Source organism: Oncorhynchus gorbuscha, linkage group LG10 (genome assembly GCF_021184085.1).
Source record: "Oncorhynchus gorbuscha isolate QuinsamMale2020 ecotype Even-year linkage group LG10, OgorEven_v1.0, whole genome shotgun sequence".
In the NCBI taxonomy this organism is placed as follows: domain Eukaryota; kingdom Metazoa; phylum Chordata; class Actinopteri; order Salmoniformes; family Salmonidae; genus Oncorhynchus; species Oncorhynchus gorbuscha.
This window is the reverse complement of record NC_060182.1, coordinates 40,956,463-40,967,914: the sequence shown is the minus strand read 5'-3', so window position 1 is coordinate 40,967,914 and position 11,452 is coordinate 40,956,463. Positions and strand designations below refer to the sequence as shown.

The 11,452-nt window shown below is 45.5% G+C and overlaps 1 pseudogene; it reads right to left on the bottom strand.

Annotated features, from left to right (window-relative positions):
* Nucleotides 1-536: 536 nt before the first annotated feature.
* Nucleotides 537-4,015, bottom strand: LOC124045161 (annotated as a pseudogene).
* Between the last annotated feature and the right edge of the window lie 7,437 nt (nucleotides 4,016-11,452).

Genomic DNA, 11,452 nt, shown 5'->3' with positions numbered 1-11,452 from the left:
TGCACCTTGTGCTGGGGACAATAAAGAACCACTCAAAACTGTGCAGTGTTGTCAAGCAACACAATACCACAGATGTCTCAAGTTCTGAGGGAGCAATTGACATGCCGACTGCAGGAACAACAGAGCTGTTCCCAGAGAATTCAATGTTCTACCATAAGCCGCCGCCAACGCCATGTATTCCTATGTGTATGTATTATTACGGGATTGTTAAGAAAACAGAGGCAGAGACATTGATATATTCTGTCCTAATATGGGACAAGATGAGTGTTTTTATAAGTACAATGGTAATATAACTACCCACATCTAATGGCACTATGGAGTAAACTAATGTGCTGCTCAAAATGATAGGTTCTATCTGGTTGCCTATATCTGATATATCCACATTTCATATGAGTGAAAAGACAACAAACCATGGCAACATGTGTTGCTTCAGAAATAGTATATAATATAAGAATATTTATTCAATTAAGTGCGAAACAGCTAAATATTTACAAAAACAGTAGTGATGGACACCATAAAGACAAAATCCTGAAACGTACTTCGAAAAAAAATTATAATTGAAATCCTTCATTAGTAAAGTCGCGGTGACCGACAAGCGATCTATCAAGAAGACAGTAAAACAAAAACAGTGCTGAGAAAATTGCAAAAAGGATAATAGTTGTCAAAATAAATATTAAATACAGATATAAATTAAATGCATTTCTGTTCATATGGCTAAAATGATGCTGGCTACAGTAAGGGCCTCAGTGCAGAAGTTGAAGTAACGGAGTGTAGAGCAACATTTTCTGACACATTTTCTCTCCATCATCAAGCACACAAGAGAGGACTTTCTTTCAGCCCAAGTACTCTTGTATTTTAGTTAAAAAAATGGATGGGTGTCTCTGAGACAGTGTGCGGTGCTTATACCTGGATATCTGATTTGGTAAACAAATAGTACAGCTACGTATAATAGGAACTGAGGGAAGACTTATTTCACAGACAGAAACAAATTATGACAATACAAATAATGTCAACACAAATAATAATCAACAACGACAATAAATTAGTAATACAATGAAGGGTGCATCTCTATCTCTTCAGTGGTTCATTATGACCAGGTAGGTTGAGTTTAGTTGAGTCTCTCTCTCGGAGCATTCCATGCTCTCCCAGAGTAGGACACTATACAGTGTAAATGTCATATCATTGTCTCTCTACACAATCATTCACAGAGTCACGGGCCTATGTAAGTGCAGAAAGGTTAGAGGACCAGAGGCAGGGCTGTGTATGGATCTCTCCCCTGCCTGGCCAACCAGCTTCACTTTCCCCTTCACTCGCTGTAGATGGTGCCCATCTGTGAGGCGACCATGTGTGGTGGAGGGAAGGATTCAAAGGCCTGGATGTCTAGGGGCAGTTCGTAGCGCGAGGCCTGGAAGAGGTGGCCCTGAGGCCCTGGCAGCCCAGCCAGGGAGGAGGGGGGGTAGTGGGGTAGGGACGAGAGGTAATGGGAAGGGTGGGAGGGGTAGTTCCTCTCAGCCTCGTGGGGGGAAGGTTCCTGCTTCAGGGCAAAGTTGCCACTGATGCTGAGGGGGCGTGAGGGGCCCGTCGTAAGGGGGTGCCATTGCTACTACACTCATTAGGGGAAGGGTGCTGTTCGTAGGGCCCTCCCTCGAAGCTCTTCATATGGAGGAGGTGGGAGGCCTCCAGGGACCCGTAGGGGGGGCTAGGCAGGCCCGGAGAGGGGTAGTGACCACTCAGGGGGTGATGGCCACCAGGTTGCCCTGCTACACCACTACCAACTCCTGGAGCTCCTCCAAAGGGCTTGTCATCCAGCTTGTTGATCATTTTGGGGGCAGAAGCCCCCAGCTGGAGACACCCAGCCACAAGGTTGCTAGTGGGCTGGGACAGGCCTTTACACAACATCTCTGTGAAGCCGTGGCTCTCTGGGGACTGACCGCTCTCCAGCACCTCAGACAGGGCCCAGATGTAGTTGCGGGCCAGCCGCAGGGTCTCGATCTTGGACAGTTTCTGGGTCTTGGAGGCGCAGGGCATGACCTTACGTAACACATCTAACGCGTCGTTCAACCCGTGCATGCGGGACCGCTCGCGGGCGTTGGCCTTGGTGCGTCTCGCCTTGAACCTCTCCTGTCTGCCTCTGGCCATCTTCTTCTTCTTGGGCCCCCTCCGTTTGGGCGCCTCGTTCTCTCCGTCCATTCCAGTCTCCTCATCATCATCATTATAATTGTCTTCCTCCTCCTGATCCTCCATGTCTTCGCTGCCGAGCTCGATGCTCCCACGGCCTCCTGGGCCCAGGCCGTAGCGGCCCCCCATCTCTGGACCTCTCTCTCCATCTTGGGAGCTCAGGTCCTCATCTAGCCAGGCCAGAGAACTGACCAGCTCAGACACATCTCCTTCTCCAGGCTTACCAAATCGTTTGGTCATCATTGTGATCTGAGGAAAACAAAAACACATTCGGTCAAGCTCATGAATTTGTCATCATTATTTGTCATCATTGTTTGGAATTAGAATTGGTTGACCTATCTCTAACTTAATTCCCAATTGGTTGCCTATACATACATCCATGAGAGAGTATAATTTCAGCACTGTCATGTGGACAGCACACAATAGCAGGGACAGTTCCGTTTCCATTCCAACAGAATGGATGAACATTTTAGCAGATACAGAACATCTCTCATCTCTCAACTCATTCAAAGGGAAAAGAGCACTATCTATGCAAAATCATTTCTGTCCTTTGTAGGATGATCTAATGTGAGACACTTTGGGGATAAACTCTGTGGCTCCCTGCTGTTTATGCCATGGTGGTTTTGGAGATGCCGTCAATCTGGGACATGCGGGATTTAACCTGGATATAAAACCCTCAGATTAAATTCAGGGTAGTCTACAGAGCCAAGTCAACAAACACGGTAACAACCGGACCAAATATCTCCTGCATCAACAGTTACATTTGATTTGCTGATTGGAAAGAGTACCGTTATAAATCCAATCTTGCGTGGAATTATCGAAAATGCCACTGTAGATTGGTATCTGAGTCCAAAGGATAAAAACATGTTCAATGGGGACTCGGGTGAACTTTCCTAAACACACCAACAACCAAATAAATCTCTGCCTAAGGACACACGATTGTTCTACAACTAAGTCGTCCCAGTTAGTGATCGTGAAGTCGTGCATATAAGTAGTACAGTTTACTATAGGCCTAAAAATCATGAATAACAACAATGTATTACGCACGGACTCAACTCTGGCTAGACTGAATGATTAACAAACAATGGTTAGAGCGTTGGACTAGTAACCGGAAGGTTGCGAGTTCAACCCCCCGAGCTGACAAGGTACAAATCTGTCGTTCTGCCCCTGAACAGGCAGTTAACCCACTGTTCCCAGGCCGACATTGAAAATAAGAATATGTTCTTAACTGACTTGCCTGGTTAAATAAAGGTAAAATTAAAATTAAATGTTTTTGACACTGACAATTGTATTGAATATGGTACAATACAAACCATAGCATCTATATCTATAACAGTCTATTTCTGGTTCATAAATACAGATAGTGGTATCTCACTTTCTTGTTGATATGATACGATAATGCATTATAGTTGTTTGGTGGCATTGGCATAAAGCCTATTATGAAGAATGCCATCTTCATCAACTACCTTTCCTGTTATAGAAAATAGTAAAAACATCGAATATTAAGGCAGTTTACAGTTGTTGGTTTCTGTTGACACGCATTGCATAAATATGCATAGGCCTATGGGTTGATCTAGTGTGGCGAATACTACATAATCTGGAATAGAATCACATGGAATGCAATTATTTGATTGACATAAAATCAAAACGCACCTGTTTATGTTCACAACTCGCTCTTCCAAACTTGTCAGACGTCCGGCTAACTTCAAAAGCCCCAGTACCAAGCAAAATGACTTTATAGCCAATCCTCAACAGATGCCGTTTCGCTCTGTAGCAGTCCTTTCCAAGTTCCCTTTCGTTCCCTCAGTAATACAATCAGTGCGCGATGGGACTTTCATCTCCGACTGGCATGAATATGTCTGAGTTTAGCCTTTAGGAGGTGGACTGGCCCCTCCCACGAGCGCCCCACCCATAACATTCAGCTTATCCAAAGGCGTGTGGCGGGCTCGTGGCCAAAGTGTTCTGTCCAAACAACCGCACATGCGTCACCAATCTTTGTGTGTGTGTGTGTGTGTGTGTGTGTGTGTGTGTGTGTGTGTGTGTGTGTGTGTGTGTGTGTGTGTGTGTGTGTGTGTGTGTGTGTGTGTGTGTGTGTGTGTGTGTGTGCGTGTGCGTGCGTGTGCGTGCGAGGGAGATTTTGCGCAAATGTCCACAATTCCATAATTATTTCATACAATATTATGTGTCCAAAATTGTCCATAACTACCTATGTCATTTTAAATAGGCAACTATGAGATGTATTTAGCAATTCAATTTCTTGTAAAAAAGCAGATTTTGTGCTCGCTTAAGCTCCAAATGTGAGAGGCCTATATGCTACGGTTGTTCCGTAACCCAATTTGTGATGTTCATCATGCACAATACTTAGAATATTAATTTTCGTTAATGCTTGGATGATCGTGGATTGAAATCATACACATGATTAACAATGCGCGCGGTTTGATATTTTAATTACGCACATTCTGAAGAAGCGACGCTCCTTCATCGCGTTTATGCGTAAGTGATTTTGACAGCTTGGTGTGGTAAGACCAGGTGTATGCGTTGTTCACCCGTCCATTAATTAGCTTCTTCCGCTTATTAGCCACATACCCGACTCCCCGTTCTCTGCACTCAAGATGAGTTGAATGAGTCAAGCAGCAAATACGTTTAAATCTGATTTAAACGGTTGGTGCCCCGGAATTCTATGAGAATATACAGTATATATTTTTTATAATATTTGGGTTGGAATTGCATCCCCATCATAATAAAATAAAAAACAAAGTAGATTTGATATACAACTCCAGACTAAACGACATCTGACTCAAAATAATCGTATTCGTTTGCGAAATACAAATAATTTCCAAGTTTAATTGGGGATAGTTTGAGATGGAGTAAAATTGTGTTTCAGAGTTCATTGTTTCAACTGGTAGATTAAAGGGTCTTTTAGGTTTAATATAACTTGTTATTAAAAGCACTTTAAACACTTAAACTGTTTGCACACAATATTCCATTATTACTACCCCTCCCTAACCTGGCTGACGCTACCATGACACAGCGCAGGGAAAGCTGGGACACACTGGTCTGGAATGGAGGCTGTTTGACAATGAAATATTCGCTCTGAAATTGTGTGACAGGTTTGATTGGATGTCTCAAATGTTAGTTTTTTAAATCTGGGGTTTAGACCTCACATTGTTTGGATTTGAAAATCCAACCGTTGTAATGGAAGGGGGTGGCACTGGGGGCCTGTGTCTGGCTGTGCATGTGGGTATTTGAGTGGGAAAGACACAGAGGAGAGCCAACCAACCTTGCAGGTAAAGCCCAGTCCCCTTCCTTATCGAGGCATTGTGCCAACAACATCAAAGAATCATGACAGACTCTGAAGTCAGGACGAGAGTTAGGTGTTAGACAAACTAACATTTCCCATCATTTAGTCCCGTTCCTTACCCTTTTCCAATTTCACAACAAATGCCAAGGCATAACAAACACAACATATGTGATGTCCCAGTGCATGGTGCAGGGTGAGCCACGACACAGTCGGGGCTCTATTGTGGTCAGATGCTATTGACAGCAGTGGCTTGCGGCGCACGTGCCCCCGCATTGATCCTATTGTATACACGAGGCACATCTGTGCTTGCAAACTGTGCTCTTGGGCTTTCTTACACTCTCTGTCTCCTCGGAAAACCTACATCGGCCTGCACCTCAGTTACATTTCCTGTTGGTCTTTAGCTCATAGATATAAATATAACATGTTGCATCATCATTGAGTAGAATTAGCATTTTAAATCGTATACCATTAAGTGGCTGGGCTAGGCTGTAGGACTCTCTAGATCACTGTAGGACCATATGGTCAGATATAAGAAACGATAAGAGGGGGTGCATCTGTTGCTTCTGTGTTCACACATCACTTGCCCGCCTCACTTGATATCACGACGCCCATACCCACGTGGCCTTTTCGTTCCTAAACAGCACATTGCACATGTCGGGTGTACGGATGGAGCCTTGGATGGTTTGGTTTTTATGTGCGTGCGCGCTTCCTGCATATGAGTGTGCGTGCATGGCGTTGTCCAACGTGGAAACCAGAAGTAGTCATGTGTGTGTCAACAGTTTGTGCAGCCAGACCCAGTGTCTTCTATGTGCGGCCCCCTGCTCCCACTTAGCTTCACAGTCCCCCGGGTAACTCCTATCCCCCACAATCTATACCTCCCCCGAGTCCATGCCAGTCCTCATCACACCTGCAGCCTGCTCTGGGAATAGTAGCTCTGGGAATTGTAGCTCTGGGAATGCTGAATAGTAGTGCTGCCTAGCTTCCCACAGTCGTCCCAAATGTCCCTAATGACAGACTAAGGGGGAACTTGGGAATTGTGTCCCTCCTGTCTGCTTCAATTCTGACTAGAATATCCAGTTTGACAAATATCACTGGAATATGTTTTTAGTTAGGTGATTCCGACAATATGAACAAATATCCCACTCACGTGGGCAAGGAAACAAGCTTTGATGGATTGGGGTTTGTATTATGTTTTTAAATGCTTCTTTTGTTGTTATGATTGTTGTTATCCCCCCCTTTTCACACAAAAAAATCCTGCCACAAGTGAGTTGTCTGTCGCTCCTGCCCCATGGGATGGATTTAGAGGGGAACGGGGGGATTCTACGCTACTCTGACAGATGGGTCTCTCTCTCTCTCCCTCTCCATCGCTCGCTAAAACACAGACACACACTGGCACACCGAGACAGCACGAATACAATAGGAATTAAAGCCGTGCACACATGCTCCCTCGGCCGGGCTGAAAGCTGAGCCCCTTGTAGTAATCAGAAAAGGATGGAGGGAGTGTGGATGTGTGCGAAGGGAGGGGCGTGTTTGGAAGGGAGATGGGGGAGGAGGGGGGGAGTGCTGTGTGCTTCTTTTTAGCTCGAATTAAACATTTGCCTTATTTGCCTGTTTCAAATCTTTTCGATTCAAGATACATTTTCCTTGCCGTGGAGCTCTCCATTTTCGTCGTAAAACATGTTTGAAGTTGAACTGTTTCCACTGTCAACCTTTCAGTTGTGACAAGTTTTATCCATCTCCCTGTTTACCCCTCTTCCATCTGATTGTCTGTGTTTTCTTGTCTGTTTATCTGTCTCTGTATAGCAAATGTGTGTGTCCTATAAAATGGAGTCCCTTCACCATTCTCTATGAGCTGTTGACTGAGGCCGAGGCTGAATATACATACAGACTATCCTGGGGGAGAGACTAAGCCCCACTGAATGTGCCTTACACAGGGGACATGCATGCACACACATACTGTATGACTGTGGACTTTTGACGTCTACATGCTCTCTCTATTATTGCAATCCCAGTGTTCCCTCAGGGAAGTCGAAGAAGACGAATAAAGAGTTCAGAAGCAGAATGAAAAGGGAGATCATGCCCCCTGTTCCCAGACAGGGAGGATGGGAATAAGACTGAGTCTGTCTCCATGTGTAAATCAAACCAATATTATATATGGAGACCCACCAGCCTAATTGGAGGCATACATTTGGACATCACTACACTACGACACCTGCTCCCAATGGGCCTGCAGCCACTCTAAACATGCTGCAGCCCTTTGAAACATGCTGCAGACCCTCTAAACATGCTGCAGCCCCTCTAATCATGCTGCAGCCCCTTGAAACATGCTGCAGCCCCTCTAAACATGCTGCAGCCCCTCTAAACATGCTGCAGCCCTTTGAAACATGCTGCAGCCCCTCTAAACATGCTGCAGCCCCTCTAAACATGCTGCAGCCCCTCTAAACATGCTGCAGCCCCTTGAAACATGCTGCAGCCCCTCTAAACATGCTGCAGCCCCTCTAAACATGCTGCAGCCCCTCGAAACATGCTGCAGCCTCTCTAAACATGCTGCAGCCCCTGTAAACATGCTGCAGCCCCTGTAAACATGCTGCAGCCCCTCTAAACATGCTGCAGCCCCTGTAAACATGCTGCAGCCCCTCTAAACATGCTGCAGCCCCTCGAAACATGCTGCAGCCCCTCTATTCATGCTGCAGCCCCTCTAAACATGCTGCAGCCCCTCTAAACATGCTGCAGCCCCATGCTGCAGCCCCTCTAAACATGCTGCAGCCCCTCTAAACATGCTGGAGCCCCTCTAAACATGCTGTAGCCCCTCTAAACATGCTGCAGTCCCTCTAAACATGCTGCAGCCCCTCTAAACATGCTGCAGCCCCTGTAAACATGCTGCAGCCCCTGTAAACATGCTGCAGCCCCTCTAAACATGCTGCAGCCCCTGTAAACATGCTGCAGCCCCTGTAAACATGCTGCAGCCCCTCTGTAAACATGCTGCAGCCCCTGTAAACATGCTGCAGCCCCTCTAAACATGCTGCAGCCCCTCGAAACATGCTGCAGCCCCTCTATTCATGCTGCAGCCCCTCAAAACATGCTGCAGCCTCTCTAAACATGCTGCAGCCCCTCGAAACATGCTGCAGCCCCTCTAAACATGCTGGAGCCCCTCTAAACATGCTGTAGCCCCTCTAAACATGCTGCAGCCCCTCGAAACATGCTGCAGCCTCTCGAAACATGCTGCAGTCCCTCTAAACATGCTGCAGCCCCTCTAAACATGCTGCAGCCCCTCTAAACATGCTGCAGCCCCTCTAAACATGCTGCAGCCCCTCTAAACATGCTGCAGCCCCTCTATTCATGTGGCAGCCCCTCTAAACATGCTGTAGCCCCTCAAAACATGCTGCAGCCCCTCTATTCATGTGGCAGCCCCTCTAAACATGCTGTAGCCCCTCGAAACATTCTGCAGCCCCTCTATTCATGTGGCAGCCCCTCTAAACATGCTGTAGCCCCTCTATTCATGCGGAAGCTCCTTTAAACATGCTGCACCACCTCGGCAGGAGAGAATTTTTGTGATGGATGCAGAATCAAATGGACATGCATGTACTGTACTGTCAAAAATAAATTTCTCAAACCAAAAAGTCTTAGATTTAGGTAAGCGTGAGTGCAGGTGTCAAACTTTAAGTCAACAGGTTGCAAGGAGCTATTGGACAAGTGCAGTCAACACATTTTTCCATAAGTGTTTCGCTATAAACAAAATCGTCTTGATGAGATTTTTAGCGGGTGGGGCACAGACTGAGCCTTTTGCAATTCCTCGAAAGTAGCGAATGGACTTAAATCGCACTAAAGTGGGCAGTGTACAGAATGGGGATTCTGCCTTGAGGCTTCTAAATCTGACAGTGGAGATAGTGCTAGTAAACAAAGGAGGCAGTAGTTTCATATTCAGTTCTGTAAAGACACTACAACCTCCATAACATCTATCCTCTGAGCATCAACACTGTTTTTTTGGAGTCCTGGGAGATGGATGTTGGTGGAGGGGGGGGGGGGTCCATCTGCCATGCTAGGGGTGGGGGAGACAGGCATATCCCAAGGGGGTTTTGGGAGCGAGGGAGCAGGAGGGAGAGAGAGAGGAACCTGAATAGATTACACCAATCCACTAATCAAGGGCGGTAATCGGTGCGTCTCTCGCACTGAACAGTGTTGGGCAACAGACAGAGCAATAGCGTCAGTAGGAAGAGGGAGATCGATTCTAACAACAGATCAAATGCATTGACAGACTTCTGCTTCGAACACATGTTTTTTTTTTGAATGAGAGTAATAAGTAGGTGTGATTGGCAAGGAGCCATAGAGTGTGTCTGTGATCAGGTGTTTGTGTCCCACAAGTGGCCTCACTGATTCCCTGTGTGACTATTATGCAAATGCAGTAGCATCCAGGCATGCCAGCAGCCTGAATTAGTCCAATGGATAAAAATGCTTTTAATCAAATTAAGATTACCATATTGATTTTATCATTTGGATATATTGTGATTTATTGTGTAGAAACATAGGTGAAATTGATTGATACTTGATATGCAAACAAAAACATTGTCCATTTAATGCAAAAGAGAAACAATTAGGTCATTTGCGGCAAAGGAAATTGAGATGGTAAATGTTTTACTTTCTGTGGATTTTTCAGTCCCAGGAATTAGGCAGAACCGCTTCACAAAAGGATTCAAATAGATTGAGTTTGTCCCATGCCAATCACACTCATGGAGAGTAACCATCTTCAGCCCTTTTTTCTTTCTGAAAGGGCATTGTCACACTATCAATGGCAACCAAATTCAGCTGTAAAGTGTCTTTTCTAATGTCAAGACTAAAAGGGATGTTAGTGTGTTAAAAGACGAGCAAGCGCAAAATAAAATACTCAAAGTTGCCTCTGGAGTCACGGTCTATCATCATGCCGGTTTTGATGTGGGGAAGCCTGACTACGTCTGGATGGAAGCTTTCTGAGTGGGTAAAGCTGTACAGGCCTAGGGATGAGATGCTTAATGATGGAACTGAACTGATCCTCCGGGGCAAAAGGCTCTTCAGCATCATGGATTAAACACCTCCTCTACCTCCTGCAGTCTAAGTATTGGCAGGGCCTGTGCTGCCTCTAGCCCTCTAAGCTCCCGGTCCCCTCATTGTATTGTTTAGTTCGCCCCAGTCAATATTAAGCTTGGCTAATGTGATCCAGAGGCAGCTGCATGGAGGAGTCCTGGGTATGCGTCCCAAATGTCACCATATTCCCTGTGTGGTGCACTACCCCTATGGGTCTTGGTCAAAAGTAGTGTGTAGCTTGGACTACATAGGGCATAGGGGTGCCGTTTGGGATGTACACCATGATGATTACCATGACACAGCCGTAAGAAGAGGAGGGGTATAATATCATTAAAAATAAATCAGGTGCTGGGAGATTCAGCATGGCAGGGCAGAAAGGGGGGGGGGGTTGTAAGACATTCGTTTGGGAGAATTGGTATAATTTCATTAGGGGACCCCAAAGGAACCATTGAAACATTTCCTCTTAGTTAGAATAATTCAATTTATTCTCACACCGTAAGCCTCAGAAATGGAAAATAAAATAGTTTGTTTTTACAAATAACTCCACTCCTTTCCTGTTGCAACCTTGGATAACATTTTCCTGGGAAGTCCAATTCCCCATTCGACCACTGGCGAAATCCCCTCACATCTCAAACTGTGTTTCTAATACATTACATTATACACAGACTACCCCTTGCTAACCAGGAAACTCTTGGGTATGTTGTGGTGGACTGTCATTACAATTGCTTCACGGGAACCTGGTAAATTTATGTTTGTAAGTGTAGCTTGCCAAATAGCTCTGAATTCGCAGTCAGCATGCAGTCAAAGCTATAACCACGTTTGGAGCTAGTGCCCTTAAATTTGTATTCCTGACGTCGACAGCAGATGGAAGTTGTATTTATAACGTTGCTAACTTAGACATTGTTTTGAAATCTT